This window comes from Protopterus annectens, chromosome 2.part1, assembly GCF_019279795.1.
Source record: "Protopterus annectens isolate FY-2018-M chromosome 2.part1, PAN1.0, whole genome shotgun sequence".
NCBI lineage: Eukaryota > Metazoa > Chordata > Ceratodontiformes > Protopteridae > Protopterus > Protopterus annectens.
Genome location: NC_056729.1, coordinates 265,147,207 through 265,165,316, shown reverse-complemented (window position 1 = coordinate 265,165,316; position 18,110 = coordinate 265,147,207).

Sequence of the window (18,110 nt, the reverse complement as noted above, 5' to 3'; positions counted from 1 at the left end):
TTCTGTATTTAAAGAAATGGCCAGTGTTGTAGAGGTTAGACCTCATATTGTGTTCAGGAGTGGTAATACCCTGAAAAATTACTTTGAACATCCTACTATTGATTACGTGCCTAATATTACAAATAAGAAATGGGGCACCTATAGGTGTGGTAATTGCCCACAATGTAAGATGGTGTTGGAAGGTGACCAGATAGAGGTTAATCATTGGGTCTTTAGGTCCAAGTTCCATTGTACTTGTAATACGACAGGGGTTATATATATGGGCAAGTGCCTTAGGTGTGAATATTTTTATGTTGGAAAGGCAAAAAGAAAATTCAGGGAATGTCTGTATGAACATGGATTAGATATGAGGAAGGGGGATATGAAAAATGCCCTTGCTAGGCACATCAGTTGTAATACAGATGATGTCTTTGTTTTTTTTGTGTTAGAATGTGTTCAGAGGGATTTCAGGGGGAGACCCTGGGAAGATGTGCTTGAGGCCAAAGAATTAAGTTGGCAATTGAAACTGAATGCCACTGTTCCCCCTGGCCTCAATGATTTGTCTATAGCTAGTGTGCTCAAATTGAAATCTTATATTGTATAGAGTGACTTCCCATTTAGTGTATAATGACTTAGTTTAATGTTTCTTTGAAATGTTTTTAAAAAGTTTTTTTTATGATTTTTGAAATGTATTTTTCCATGAATGTTTTACATTTAATACTGTCTGTTACTTTAAGGTATTTAAGTTTCTTAATTGAAGGGGAAGTTTCATTGTGCATGAATTTATGGGTTAGGTATTTATATGTGGTGCTGTGTTGTGTTCAGTGACTGTGATGACGTTTTTTACGAAATCGCTAAATCTGTGGGGCTTTGTGCAATAAATTTTATTCATTTATCCTTCTGCGTTGTTTGGTTTGCCTTCCTGGGTTGTGCCTGGGTTGGCCTGTTTCATTGATTTGGTGTTTCCTGTGGTCTCTTTCTGGTTCTCATAAAAAAATATAGGACTGGAATGTGTTCAATAAATCCATCTCTTGGATCTCTTTCTTATATTAAAAGATTGATTCAATTGAACCACGTTTCTTTAAAACATGAGAGAAGATAGTGTTGTGAACTGATTTTGGTATATGAAGTGTTCTTTAAATAACTTGGTATTATTAATAAACGGGGCTATTTTATATCTCCAAAAGCTGCAGGTCTTGGGCAAGGTCATGTCAGGCTTCAAACACCATTGAATCATTCTAATGAAATATAACACTGTTTTAATTGCAAAACAGTTTTGTGGAATAAGTTGCCATTAAAAATTAAGAAAGCCATGACAATTAACGTCTTCAAGTGCAGTCCTGACTATTGCATGGGTACAAATACATTTCTGTAGCTTTTGCTGTCAGCTTGGTTGTTGGGTATATGATCTATTTGTTCTTTGTCAGCCTGGTGAGTAATGTGTAATGCTCGAAGTTCCCCTTACATTTCTTATTATCATAATCTTCTTCAGTCCAGGTAGCATCATCTGTCACCTCTGTTATCTGTGGCAACCTTCATACAAGCATCCCACCCATACCTCTCAACCTATTAGTGCAAGAAATCTGGACAAAGCCTAAAATAATGGGGGAGCAAAGCCCCCAAAATAGGGACATACTTTAAATATTTTTCTTATAAACTTATAAAGTTGCTAAAATAACAGGTTTGTATTAGCATGCATTTTCTGAAGGATATGAAGCCTGAATCTCAAATTTATCATTATTTATCAACTTCATTCATCGGTGATTTGCAGAAAAACCACAAAGTTTGAGGAACAGACCAAAAATATAAAGCAAAAATCTGGACAGTTTTGAGAGGTATGATCCCATCCCTTTATCCTTTGTAAGTACAAATGTAAAGAATTTAAGAATCTGTTTGTTCTGCTACATTTTGAAACTGTTGCCTTACCTTGTTTATTTCCATCCTTCTTTCCTCTTCATATCTGTAATTAAAGAATAATTTTACCCCAGTACCCTCTGTCAACTGCTCTGCTAATCTTGTATTATTAGAGACTACCTCTCTATATGCAGTTTTCTTCATTGCTTTTAATATACACAATATTTGTCTCCCTTCATCCTCTGTTCTCTATGTCCCTTTCTTTTTCTTGCAACTCCTCCCGAGTTCCACCTTCAACTATATAAGCATTTTACCTGTTTGCTTCTTACAATGCCTTTCCCTCATTCCCTTATAAACTGAATTTTTAAAAGGATTCGAGTGCTCAAGTATCCTTTTAACCTTTCCTAGTCCTCCAGTATCTTTCCAATTAACTTTCCTATTTTTTAATAATTGCTCCCCTCTAATCATATGTCAGCATCTTAGTTTTTTCACCTGCCATCCCTTGTCCTAATAATGTACTATGCCATAATCCTGTTACGTATTAAGGTATTTACTTTCTCTTCTCCCACCTCTTTCTTCCTTCTCAAAACTATATTCATTACTTCACTCTTCCTGGTGTATTCTTTCAACTGTTGGGTATTTATGTTCTGTTATTACTATCTTTTTTGCTTTCCAACCCCTGACCTAGGAACTGCAGTCCATTTCTGTCATATGAAAGTCACCCATAATGATATGCCGTTTTTCTCATCCATCAGTTTAATTTACCATTCATTAACCCATCTTGTGTTATATTAACATTTGAAGATCTCTATAGAGTGTCCATCTACCAGGTGTCCCTTTTATGCTCCTACCACACTGATTGCCAGAAAATTAGTATTTCTTACATTACATACTTCCTCCAAATTCCCTTCCATCCAAATCCTCATTATCCAGCATACCTTTTGTTATTCTGTCAATCACCTCATCCTCACCTGAAGCTTCATTTCTGAAAGTCATTTATTTAGGCAGCACCATGTTCTACTGTATTTTATCATTTACCCAGGTCTGCTGTACTATCATTGTATCAGCCATCACAACTCCATAGCTGCCCTGTAACTTGTATGTTTTCAGATGCCCTGCATTTCGTAACATCATCATTACCTAATGACTTACTCCTTACCCTCCTCATATCCTTTTCAGTGCCATTTTCACTTCACTATTTCCATTCTTATTTACCACTTCTGCCCACTCCTCCCTTCATCTGAGTTTAAATATGTTACCGCTTTATATACCTGTCAAGTCTCTCCATAAGCACTTTGCCACCTTAATGCTAATATGAAACCTGGTTTATTGTATAAATCATAGTCACTGATTTACCATGTTTGTAAAAACAAATTCAGTTTTATAGTTTCTGGATTTAGATTTGTAATGTCAAAAAGGCAATGTTTTATTTTTTTACTGACGTTTTATTGCAAACATTAGCATAAGGTATAACATGCAATGTTTGCATTTTCCTCTATTTGAACTCCTGAGCAATAGATCTTCCCTTAGGGTAGTAATTAATTACTGTACAATTACACGGTGTACATATATGTGCATCTGCAGGGGACTGTTTGTACCAATGAAAAGATTACACTTATTACGTAAATGAGCTGAGTAACATGTTTTCTTAAGGTCTGATATTCCAACTGATATTACTCGTAATCATTTAAATCAGGAAGTACATTCTTAATAATCAAGGCTGTGCACAAAGCCCTAAGTGCATATGTGAAACTATGCACAAAAAGATTTCAGTAAAGGAAAAGTGAGAGCGGAATCATTAGGAATCAGTCCCAGTGGTTTTCATTGAATTTGACAGTGTAAACTCACACGGATTCATGAAAGTAATTTAGTGAACAAAGACACTTCAGAGAGAAATTGATGGTGTAGATAATTTTGATGAATGAGGATCACCAGCCAAGGACTGCAGATATGCCAGAAGGTCGCATGATAACCAGTGGTCTTCTTTTACATTATCCATACAGAAAAAAATATGTAGTCCAACAGTTAAATAACAATGAGTTAGTAATCGTGGTGTTCTGCAGTCAGGTCGTAGTTGTATAAGGACAGATATGGGAGTTGGCATAATGGTTAAGGTGTTTACCTCACAGACAAGAGTTACAGGGTTTAATTCTCACTAAGAAAAATTGGCTAGGCTTAAAATGGTCCACAAGGACAGCTTGCCGTGTACTTGCATATGAACCTATGATGGTAGCGAACACTTAAAACAGAAATGCATAAGAAATGTATTTATTGTGCAAATTAATAAACATATGCATGACCTGTCAGTGCTCATGATTTTTTTTGTTTTAACTGGATAGGTGGATTGGTACAAGGACTCTTTTCAGCCATGACTTTGGTATCAAGGGTGAGTGCAGTATTGTTTGTTTTATTAACTGGGTAGGTGGACTGGTACAAGGACCCTTTTCAGGCATGAGATGGACCATACACTGAGCACAGCAAACAAAATATATAAACATTAAAGAAGATATTTATTAAATGATTGCCAAAAGATAATCCACCAGATCATTTGTCAAAAGCAATATGATATTGTAGTTGCAATAACCAATGTGTAAAGCAGCTTAAGCAAACAGTACCACAGAATGAACAATTAGAAGCTATGTACTGCTACACAATATAAGTAACAGGAAGGGGCATACTCTGTATGAAGTAGGCAAGAAGGGTGGATAAGTCAGAAGTAATAAGGTAACAGTGAGAGCTTTGCAAAGCTGTAATGTGTGAAGACAGTATTAGAGGAAGGGTAGGACTGAAATGAGTGTGTATATAGCAAAGTGAGGTAAAGAGAGAGAATAATTTAGACTAGGCATAAAATGTAACCAGGAGGAATATGTCTGGGTATATGTCAAATGATTGCATACAAAGGAACTGAACAGTAATGATTAAAACTCACCTAGTGAAAAACCTATAAAAGTCCAGTGAAAAAGGAAAGTAAACCATTTCCTTTTCCAGTTAGTCAATAAAAACCCTACCACTGCATTCAGAAACACTTTGTCTGAATATTGGTAGTGTTACAGACAGGGTTTTTCTATGGTAAGGTGTAGGTTTGGGGCTAGGAGCAGGGAGAGAGTAAAGGATATGGTTAGCACTTATTGGTATGGCTGGATGGAGTGAGATTTGTCCCCCTACACTACTTTGCTAATGTATGACATCTTTAGCCCTGTCCAGTGCCGCTAACCACAACCCTACAACTTGCTTCACTTCATTCAGTTGCACATTACACGCACATTGGCATATGTGCAGAACAATAAATATATTTCCTTCCCTCTCCTTTACTCTTACCCTAACCTACAAGCACTTGTACACATACTACCACCTATAATGCCAAAACTCCCAAGTGTTTTGGCATTAAATTCCTAAACTCACACTTAACATACCCACACACATTTGATTTAACTTTATTCGATATCTCCAGCACTTGCCAAGTAGTGTTAGACCAGTTCTCCTAAGCACTAAACTCAATCAACAAAGTCAATATTTAATAAATAACTGGGAAGGTTTACACTCTTTATAGCTATTTATATGTACCTGGGACTGGACATTTCTGGGCCTGTAATGTGTATGCAACCCACATAGGCAGTTCATTGATCACTGGTGTATTCCTGCTATCAGTTATGCATCAACATGGAGAAGGTTTCTGAGTTTTTTATTGACACAGATTATAGGGACTTGCTAATCAGAATTCCTAAAGGGCCAAACATAAGCATTCCAACCCTAAATTGTACTTATTATGGAAAATCTTCTAGAAATGCTAAGTCTATACTCTAGCAGGAAGTACAATACCCCACTCGGGCATTATAGATAAGCTCACCAGCTTAAATATAAACCCCTATGTCACTAGATGTATTGCAAACTGGCTCAAGGACAGAACCCACATGGTTAGAATTGCTGGAGCCATGTCAGACTCCAAACCAGTTACAAGTGGTGTCCCACAAGGCTCAGTCCTGGGACCTCTCTTGTTCGGTATATATTTCTCGGAGGTACAGGCCAACACGGAAGGACTGTGGCTGACCAAGTTTGCAGCTGACTGCAAACTGGGCACCATAATCGACTCTCCAGCCGACACAAGCATCCTCCAAAAGGGCCTCATAGAAACAGACAACTGGTGCCAGAGCCATGGCCTCAAGCTAAATGCCAAAAAAGTGTATAGTCATCCCTTTGGCAAAACAAAGTGCCCACAAATTACCACATAGGTGGTAATCCATTAAGTACAGAAGAAGTAATTAGGGACCTGGGGACCCAAGTTGATAGCAATCTCTCATTTGACAACCACGTGGCCAAAGTGGTTAGAAAAACATTTTATATAGCCTACCTAATCATGAAGGGATTCACATCTAGATCAGGGGAGGTCATCGTGCCTCTTCCCTCATCAGGCCCATAATTGAGTACAATGCCCCTTTTGGGATGTACCTTACCAGACACCTGCAGCAACTGGAAAGACCCCAAAAGTACCTCACCAAGAGGATCAAAGGGCTCAAACAGATGCCATATGCTGCCCGGTTAAAGAAACTCCATCTCAACTCAGTGGCATACCGCCTGTTCAGAGGCGATCTGTGCCTGACGTATAAAGCCATGTCCAACCCGGAATTAATGGACATGCTGCACCTCAGAAAATCCAAATCCCATCGAGCTACGCGCTCGAGAGACTTGAACCTCAGTACTGAAATAAATAGGACATGCTGGAGGGACAGATTCATAACCCAGAGGCTCCCTTCACTTTGGAATAAAATCCCAGTCCAGGTTAGGCAGAGTCCCTCATTGACTCTCTTCAAGAGGAATCTTGATGAGTGGATGGGAGATCGTAGGTTTACCCCGGGTATCACTTCTGTGTCACTGTTAGACAGAGGCACAGTATACTAAGCTCGAAAAAGGGCATAGCAAAATAAATTTAAAATGGGTGGCGAAAGCCAAACACATTCTGGCTAGGCTTATAAATGCACTAGGGCAGATAGCCTAGTATGAACCTATGAACCTAAGACTGGGTGAGGTCCTGAGGTTTCCTATTCTATTTTACAGTACTAATCTGCTCTATAGTCAGAGCAAAACCAAAGGAATGCCTTTGGATCTGTTCTCTCCTGAATGAGTAGCACGTCTTAAAAAGTGACCTGTGCCCCCTTCCCCAGTGACAGGGTGTAGTAAGAGTGTGATTTATAGGCGTAAAGCATCCATGGAGAGCTGAAGTTTATTCATTCATTTATTTGCATTTGTTAACCAAGATAATCTACTGAGCCAAGGCTCATTTATCACTGGAAGCCTTGGGAGAAAAACTTCACATTTTACAATACAGAGTTTGTCAAACAGCAATTAATTTGCAAAACAATGAGAGGGTAATGATGAAGATCCACATTTTACAATAAATAATTGCCAAGCAACAATTAAGTTACAAGTCTTAGAAATATAATTATAAATGCATACATTTATTCCTAGTATTTATGTGGACTTAACTAAAACTTAAACTTCTAGGAAGTGTTGTAACGTAGTCATGATGAAAATTAAAAGAGTAGCTAGTAGAGAACAACGTAGTAAAGGGTAGAGGGAATATTTATATATGGGTGGACTACTGAGAAGAGAAGAAAAGATGATCTGTAGGTAGTAGGGAGTATGAGATATTTGGGTAAGAGTACCAGAAGGAGAATGAGAGTAGTTATGAGGGAGTGCTAGCTGCATGGATAAGTTCATTTTTATGTTAAACAGGTTTTTAAATTATTGAGAAATCAGTCATGATTATCCTCTCAAACCTCATTAATGAAACTAAAGTTCTGAAAAGTTGCTATATAGACACATTATAGGAAGTCAAGGGACTTCTAAGATGGCTGCACATTGAGTAACAGCTTAATTCTAGCTCTCCCAGTATGAAAATAGAAACTTAACAGAGAAAGTCAGTAACTGGCAAGTAAGTGCACTGCCTTGATGCCAGGAACAAAGAAATACAGAGGATCTGAAGGAAAATCTGCTTCAAAAGGTGAGGAAAAACACTAACTGGGACTGACAGCAGCTGTTCAGAAAAAAGCATACAAGCTCAAGACATGACTTCCAGTAACTTAGAGGAAAGTACAAGACAACTGCATACAGACCTGATTAAAATAAAACACTGATGGAGTATATCAACTCAAAAAACCAAAGGCTGGAAAAATGGAAGAAGCTTTAAACAGATATTCAGATGAGGTAATAGGACTGAAAACGTCAGAGGCTGAAGTGAAGAAAAGGCTGGTTGAATATGAGACTGCCCAAGAAGAGATGTTACAAAAAATAATAGACTTGGAGGACAGAACATGTAGGGAATACCAGAGATTTTCTGTTGTTATCAGAGAAGTTGGAAAGAACAGACTGTATTATTTTTATGAAAGCACAAATAAGTAACTGGACTGGTATTCCACAGCAGGAGTTGTTAATTGAAAGGACACATTGTGTGTATGTTCCAAACCTGGCTATGGGAAAGCAACCTTGACCCTTAATAATAAAATGCAATCCTATCAACAGAGGGAGTTGATACTGACAAAACTATAGCAGAATAACAAAGTACTAAAAATAGGAGACAGCAGAGTTTTTGTGGAGAATGATTACTCATTGAACACAAGGCAGAAGAGGAGTAAATATATATCACTATTCAGAGAATGTCGAGAAGCAGGCATAAGATTCAAACTGATGTACCCAGCTGTGTTCAATATATTCTTCCCTGGAGAGACAAAATAATTTTTGATAAGTACACATTAAGGAAGAAATACAAAACTTTGTCCAACAAAAAGTGAGCTGCGCAACAGAAGGAAAGTCTACAATCTTGCTGTTCTTGTAATAAAGACCACAGAGAGACTGTGCCAATGAAACCTTTTCCAATGCTTCAATGGAAAATGCTTGAGAGAAGGAAAAAAGCACAGGAGTCAACTAGAAGAATCAAAAGTACATTGAAAATGAAGCGGAGACAGGATCTGGGAGATGGAGATGAACAAGAATAAAACCAGTAATTTGGAAATTAACAAATGTGAGATTACAAAGCAATAATGTTATTTGTTGAAACATGACATAACAAGGAAATCTAGAAATATTGGACTTTTTTGGATTTTGTTAAACTTGTAAGGGCCCTAAAGCATATGCTCTACTTCATGTCATTAATGTTTTAGAAACATGCTTAGGAGGGGAAAGTTAACTGTAAGTAAAATTTTCTTTCTTAATGGTACTATTTTACAGTGCATGATTTTCTTTGCATTTTATAAAGTAAAGTTTTCTCAGTTATTTTTTTAGTGTAATGGGGATACTATTGTAAACAGGTACTCCCTGTTTTTTCTTTTTACGTTCTTTTCTTTTTCTCCTTGTTCAGTTTTAAGAAATGTATGCACTGCAATGTAGAAAATTCTGGTTAAAGAACATGACAAAAGAAAAATGTGCTTTTTCTTATTCATGCATAAGAGAATGATTGGATTAAGGCCCTTAGCTTGATCTAGTAACAAGTTTTAAGAGAAAGTGGGTAAATGAAAAAGAATATTTAATATTATAAGGCTTCTTTCTAACAAATAAATGTATGTATAGTAGTGATTCTGTATCTGGTACTTGTGTCTCCAGGGGATGATCTGATGAAGAGAAATGGCTAGGAGATAATATTCTCTGAAAGCATTCAAGTGTTTACCCAGCTGGGAGAGCATTAAAAATAAGACAATAGAACCAAGACACTCTCCTCCAAAAAATGGTGGTCCCCTGCCATAAACAAACTCTACAACAGGAGAAGGAAACTGATGTGGAATAAGGTGAAGTCCCAAGACTGGAAAAACTCCCTTATCTGCCTCAAAAAAAAGTTGAGATCCCTCACCAAATCCTCTAAAGCTAGTTATGAAAACAGAATTGCAGCAGATAGTAAAGACAACCACAAGGCCTTCTATAGTTATGTAAAGAATCTCCATGGCAATACCCAGATTTGCACTGAGCTACTGCACAATGGTACCTCCTATACCGAGCCAACAGATATTGCCAGTATACTGGCCGACAGATTCAGTGCCAACTTTACCCCCCCCAAGGACCAATCACAATACCAGTAGATTACCACACACCCAGTAATACTGATGCACAGGTTAAAACAGCACTGTCCAAGGTCAAGAATACAGCTTCTATGGGACCTGACAATGTCCCTGGTTGTGTTCTACTTGAACTACAGAGTGAACTGGCATCTCACCTGTGTGCCCCGTTCAATCACAGCCTCACCTCAGACTTTGTCCCTGCTGAATGGCACACTGCTACAGTCAGCCCTCTCCACAAAGGAGGAGCGACTACAGACCCTGGGAACTATCGCCCCATTAGTCTGATGAATCTGATATGCAAAGGTATGGAACGCATCATCATGGACCTAATGAACAAGGATATAGGTAATCTCCAAACTCTGGCTCCTACACAGTTTGGTTTTGTGAAGGGTAGATCATGCTTGCTCAACTTGATCAACTTCTTTGAGTCAGTCACCAGAGTTGTGAATGAAGGCAAGGTTGTTCATACAGCCTACCTTGATCTGGCCAAGGCTTTTGATACCATTCCCCACTCAGGAATCATAGGAAAAACTCTCTAAGCTTGGCATAAACCCCTATATCACTAGGTGGGTTGCAAACTGGCTCACAGATAGAACCCACAGTGTGAAAGTAGCTGACTCCAAGTCAGACTGCTAATTAGTCACGAGTGGAATCTTACAGGGTTCTGTCCTGGGTCCTCTCCTCTTTGGTATCCACTTCTCTGAAGTCCAGGCCAACACGGAGGGACTCTGGCTGACAAAGTTCGCAGACAATTGCAAGTTGGGAGCTATTATTAATTCCCCAAGTGATGTTAACATCCTACAGAATGGCCTCACTGTGACCAATGACTGGTGTCCGAATTATGGCCTTAAGCTCAATGCTGAAAAATGTGTCATCATCCCCTTTGGGAAAAAACACTTCCCATGAATTACCACATTGATGGTAGTCCACTGAACACAGAAGGTGTTATAAGAGATCTGGGAACACAGGTGATCACCACATTGCCACTGTGGTCAGAAAGTCCTTCTTTGTGGCACATCTCATTACTAAGGGCTTTGCATCCAGGAAGAAAGAGGTCATTGTCTCAGTCTAGTCCTCCCTCATTAGGCCAATCATCGAGTACAATGCTTCATTTGGCATTTACCTCACTAGACACCTACAACAACTGGAGAGGCCGCAAAAGTACCTCACAAAGAGGATCCTAGGCCTTGAACATTTATCCTATATGGACAGACTCAAAAAGCTCCAACTGTTCTCTGTCTGATATTGTCTACCTAGAAGTGATCGCTGCTTGACACATGTCTGACCTAGCTCTGTTAGAAATGCTACATCTAAAGAAATTCAAATCCCTCCACACCACATGCTCCAGAGACCTCAACCTCATTACCACAGTTAACAGAACATGTTGGAGGGACAGGTTCATAACCTAGAGACTGCCTGTGCTATGGAACAGACTTCCCATACATGTCAAGTAGGGCACCCCACTGACCGTCTTTAAGAGAAATCTTGATGAGTGGATGGGAAACAGAAAATTCACCCCGGAGATAACACCAGTGGCTTTACTCAACAGAGGCACTGGGAATTAAGGTCGGTTGGCACTATGCAAGAGTAATCCTATGGCTAGGCTTGTAAAGGCCCCAGGGCCATTAGCCTAGTACACACCTATGAACAAAACCAGACAGTATTTAGTAGAAGCACAGGCTGCATCATGTGTCTTAGCATAGATAACATTTCTTTTTTAGGTTAACCCAAGTCTGTGAGTGTGTCTGTCAGTTTGGAACATTTGTTCCTATTAGGAGGGCAAAACTTCAATATTTGAAGATGTGCATAGTTGTGTGTATTATTAAGTTAATTGGTTTTAGGGAGTAGTGTGTGTGTGTGTGTGTGTGTGTGTGTGTGTGTGTGTGTGTGTGTGTGTGTGTATGGGTATGTGTGTATCTGTGTGTTTTATTTAAGAGCTTTCAATAAAACAAAAGATTTGTAAGGTGTGACATAGCCTCAAATGCATGTGACAAGAAACAACTGTGTAAAAGATCAATCTGCCAAATAGGGTATGTATGCATGGGACTAGACATTTAACAATAAAAACGGTTATACATAAATGGTGGGAATAACAACTTTGTAATACAATGGTGCTTTCTGTAATGTGTTTAAATGTCAATGGTGTCACAGATAAATACAAAAAATGAGTAGTAATCTATATTAAAATGTGGAGTGCAAATAGCTATGCTACAGGACATACAGTTGGAAAGAACTGATCATGTGAATTTGATAAAGAAAGGCTTTCAGGATTGTTATTCAGCAGAATACCTGGGACAAAGAAAAAGAAGAGTACTTATATTAATTGCAGGAGGGGATCCAATAATGATAGAAGAGGAGAAAAAGATAACATTGGTAGATTTGTAGTACTAATTGGCCACTAGCAAGGGAGGTGAATTTCAGTGGCATATGTTTATATTCAACCTAAATCTGCCATAATGGAGCTTAAGAAAATTCTGGGAGAAATAATCAGCTTTCAGCTACATCTGTAAATAAATAATTGTGTCCATTTCATTGGGGAGTGGGCTGGGTTTGGTTTGCTTTTCAGGTTTTAGTAGCTTATTAATGCATTCCCAGTATTAATTAGGTTTTCACCACCATAAGAATAACCCCTTCTTTATCAAATTCACATGTTCAGTTTTTCTGTGTATGTCTCCTGTAGTATAACAATTTACATTCTACATTTTTTATATAGTTCACTACTCTTTCTTTTTTATATTTATCTGTGAGACCATTGACATTACAGAAAACATCATTGTATTAAAAAGTTATTATTTCCTCCTATTATGTATAACAGCGTTTTTGTTAAATGTCTAGTTCCAGCTTTTGTGTTACATGTATACACTGTTTGGCAGGTTGATATTTTATACAGTTGTTTCTTGTCATATTCATTTGAGCCTATGTCATATCTTACAAAAGCCGGACCACAGTAGCTCGAACAAGAACCAAATGAGTGACTACCCAATGTCAAAATCAGTTGTACAAATCCACACCACGATCCAGGAAACACAGGTTTATTGCAACGAACATAAACCACACAGGTTGAGTGCTTTCATCCACACTAAGGCAGATTTCTTCAGAACCAATTAGCATAGTAGCTAGGTGTGTTTATAAAGCTAATTTGGCGCCAAAAATCAGTTAATTTACGGTGTGTCAATCACTCATATTTTACAAACAAATATTTTACAAATAAATATTGACTGTTATACATTGTTAAAATAAAAATTTAATTTTAAAGACACATCCAGTGACAATCACACCAATAAACTGGTGAGGAAAAGTGCATATATTCCTGTTAGTAATGCAGAAGTCATTAATTACGAGAGGATGGTATGTAAGGATATTTATCACCTGTGTGGACATATACGGAGAGACCCATGGTACGGTACACTATTTACAGATAATCTTACGAATGGAGAGAGAGCATGTTTGGACCAGATAGTGGCCAATAGAGACATTAGGATAATGAAGCCGGATAAAGGGGGAGGTTTGGTGATATTTGATTTGGAAACCTACATTCAAGCTATCCAAGATATCCTGTTTAATTCAGGTAATTATGAACAGATATCCCTAAACCAGATCAACATAGGATATCACAGGATAGATTTGATTATTGAGGAATACCTACTTGACAACCGTATCACGAATGAGGAGTATGAATTTATTAGAACCGAGCACCCTGTGATGGCAAAAGTTGTCGGTATTCCTAAAATACACAAAAACACAAATAACCCCCCCCTTTAGACCCATCATATCCGGATCAAAATCAAAAACATTTAACATAGGGGTAGCTATTGACCACTGGTGCAAACATGTTTATTCCAATGTTGCACATTTAACAAAAGATTCTTGGCACTTTTTGGGCAAGTTAAAACATGACATATGGTCTTCAGATTTGATATTCCTGACTATTGATGTTCAGGACTTATTTTCATGTATTCCTTACACTACTGGACTAGAATATTTTGAAAGCAGTTTGAGAAAACATTCCAATTTAACATGGGACAAAATATGTTTGATACTCAGCATGATGGGTTTGGTTCTCACAAACAATTACATTCAGTTTGAGGGTGAGTACTTCAAACAAACAAGGGGAGTAGCTATGGGAGCATCGTGTGCTCCCATTTTTGCGAACCTCGTCATGCTGGAGTGGGAAGAGCTATTTGTATTATCTAGCAAATATTCCAAACACATTGCATTGTACACACGGTTCCTTGATGACCTGTTTATTATTTGGAAAGGTCCTGGAGAAGACATTCCCTGTTTTATTTCCTATTTAAATGGCACTACGGATTTTTTAAGATTCACGTATAAAATGGAGAAGTATGGAATCCCGTATTTGGACACCTACATCAGTCATTCTGATGAGGGATTCAAGTCTAAAATTTATAGGAAAACAACTTTCTCCAACGATTACTTACAGTTTGGTAGTAACCATCCTCCACACATTTTTAAAAATGTCCTCAAGGGGCAATGCATTAGGGTTGCGAGGATGTGCTCTACAAGACAAGATATGGAAAATCAAATGGAAATAGTAGCAGGGATGTTTCTGGGTAGGGGATATCCAGCTACCTTGGTGGAGGACGTCACCAGATATGTGATTGGATTATGGGGTAATAGGTATGTTCCCTTGTTAGGGAGCAATTTTGTTTGTGACACCACAAGAGAGACCTCAAGTTCCAGAAGGAACGTGTGTGTGATAACGTTTAGCCCATATTCCAACTTAGTCAAGGAAATTCTAAGGAGACATTGGGATGTTTTTTCTAGTAATGACAACACTTCCACAATATTAGGGAGACACCCTATCAGTGTATTTAAAACCTCAGTAAATCTAAAGAGAATTATTGAAGGTGGGAAGTTGAAAAAATATGATAGGGATGATCAACATACTAGTAAGTGTGGAAGATGTAAATATTGTCAATATATAAACAGCAACAGGATTACAAAACTGGGAAATTACAACAAAACCGTATGCCATGGTAAGAAAGGAAATTGCAATTCTATGCGGGTGGTGTATTTAGCTTCCTGTTCCAGTTGCCCGGCTTACTATATTGGCAAGACGGAAAGGAAGCTTAAGACCCGCATATATGAACACATGTATAAAATCAATAAAGTCGACCCAAAAAATGCATTAAGTAAACACATTAGTGAAAAGGGTCTCCAACATAGTTTTACTTTTAAAATTATTGATCAAATTGAGGTTAATGCACATGGGGGTAATTGGAAGATTGGTTTGTCGTGCTTAGAAACAAAGTGGCAGATTTTATGTGATGCCACTTCGTGGCCGGGTTTGAATGAAAGCATTAGCATTAAACCCTATCTCCTTTTGGAAAGGGGTTAAAATTGTTAGATAAATTTAGGACAATTCATTATAGTGATATTTCCATATATTTATATAGAATATTTGTAAAAAAAATATATATATATTTTTATGTTTTTTATTTGTCTCATATTTTTATTGTAACCATATGGATTATCAATCAAGTATATACGTGTACAGGATATATATGTTTTTGGGAAACATTTTTATTTTAACAATGTATAACAGTCAATATTTATTTGTAAAATATTTGTTTGTAAAATATGAGTGATTGACACACAGTAAATTAACTGATTTTTGGCGCCAAATTAGCTTTATAAACACACCTAGCTACTATGCTAATTGGTTCTGAAGAAATCTGCCTTAGTGTGGATGAAAGCGCTCAACCTGTGTGGTTTATGTTTGTTGCAATAAACCTGTGTTTCCTGGATCGTGGTGTGGATTTGTACAACAGATTTTGACATTTGGTAGTCACTCATTTGGTTCTTGTTCGAGCTACTGTGGTCCGGGTGGCTGTTTTGTGTTGGTTACTACTTTTGCTACAGTTAAATAGATATCTTACAAAAGTTTTTGTTTTATTGAAAACCCTCAAAAACACCCCCCCCGTAGCCCCCAACCTATTAACTTAATAATAACACACGCTGTGTACATCTTCAAATACTGAAGTTTTATCTTCCTAATAGGAAAAAATGTTCCAAACTGACAGCCACACTCAACTTGAGTTAACCTAAAAGAAATGTTATCCATGCTAAGACACACGGTGCAGCCTGTCCTTCTAAGTGCTATCTGGTTTTGTCTCATCATTATAGCTCTCCCAGCTGGGTAAACACTTGAATGCTTTCAGAGAACATTATCTCCTAGCCATTTTTCTTTATCAGATTGTCTTCTGGAGACACGAAGACCAGATAGACAGTTGCTACTAAGAATGCATTTATTTGATAGAAGATGCCTTACAATATTCTTTTTTATTTACCTGCTTCCTCTTAAAACTTGTTACTAGATAAAGCTAAGAACCTTAATTCAGTCATTCCTCTATGCAAGATTAAGAAAAAGTACACTACTTTTTCTTTTGTCATGGTCTTTAATCAGACTTTTCTATATTGCAGTGCATACATTTCTTAAAACTTGAACAAGGAGAAAGAGAAAAGAACAGAGAAAGAAAAAAAACAGGAGCACCTGTTTATATTAGTATTCCCATTACACTAAAAATAACTGAAGAAACTTTATTTTATATCATGGAAAGAAAATCATGCACTATAAAAAATAGTACCATTAAGAAAAAAATTGTTTTACTTACAGTTAACTTTCTCACTCCTTTTCTCACTCCTTTTCCCCTCTCCTGAGTATTTTTCCGAACATTAATGGCATGAAGTAGGGTATATGTTTTAGAGTCCCCTACAAGTTTATCAAAGTCCAAAAAAGTACAATATTTCCAGATTTTCTTGTTCTGTCATGTTTCACAAGTGTAATTATTGCTTTGTTACCCCACATTTATTGATTTCCAAGTAACTGGTTTTATTCCTGTTCATCTCCATCTCCCAAATCCTGTTTCTCTTTCATTTCCAATGCACTCTTGATTTTTCTAGTTGACTCTTCTGTTTTTTTCCTTCTCTCAAGCATTTCCCATTGAAACATCAGAAAAGGTTTCACTGGCACAGTCTCTGTGTGGTCTTTATTACCAGAAGACGAATACACAGAATCTCCATTTGTTTCACAATTCAATTTTTGTTGGGCAACCTTTTGTAGTTCCTCCTTAGCATGTACTGCATCAAAAAATAATTTTGTCTCTCAAGGAAAGAATATTTGAAGATAGCTGGGTACAGCAGTTTGAATCTCATGCCTGTTTCTTGACATTCCCTGAACAGTCATAAATATTTACTCCTCTTCTGCCTGGTGTAGGCGTAATCATTCTGCACAAACAATCTGCTGTCCCCCACTTTTAGTACTTTGTTCTTCTGCCATAGTTTTGTCAGAATCCGCTCCTTCTGCTGGTAGGATTGCATCTTTATTATTATAGGTTTAGGTTGCTTTCCCATAGCCAGATTTGGAGTATACACAGGATGTGCCCTTTCAATTAACAACTCCTGCTATGGAATAACAGACCAGTTCCTTATTTGTACTTTCATAAAATTAATGCAGTCTGTTCCTTCCAGCTTCTCTAGTACAGCAGAAAATCTTAGGTTTTCCCTGCATGTTCAGTCATCTAATTCTATTATGTTTTGAAACATTTAATCTTGTGCAGTCTCGTATTCAGCCAGGCTTTTCTTCATTTCAATTTTATCACCTCATCTGACTATCTGTTTAAAGCTTCTTCTATTTTTCCAGCCTTTTATTGTTTGAGCTGATAAACTCCATCAGTGTTTCATTAATTTTAATAAGGTCTGTGTGCAGTTGAATTATACCTTCCTCTGAGTTACTGGAAGTCATGTCTGGAGTTTGCACTGCTTTTTGCTGAACAGTTGTAGTACTTTTCCCAGTCATTGTTTTTCCTCACCTTTTGAAGTTAATTTTCCTTCAGATCCTCTGTATTTCTTTGTTCCTGACATCCAGGCAGTGCACTTACTAGCCAGTTACTGAAATTTACTCAGAAGTATAAGTTCACTGACTTTCTCTGCTGAGTTTCTGTTTTCACACTGAGAGAGCTAGATTTAAGCTGTTACTCAATGTGCAGCCATCCTGGAAGTCCATTGTTTCTAAGCCTTATCCCAATTTACCATTAGTCTTTTAAGTTGACATCAAAGGAACAGTTGTAAATGTTACCTTCTTCCTTTGGATATAGGTGATGGAGTTTAGTATTGATAGAAAAGTATGATATGAAGTAGTTCACTCTCTAATCTAATAGAAGGATTTTGAGAGAGTGCCATTTCATAGGTGTTTAATGGCTTTTTTAAACCTAT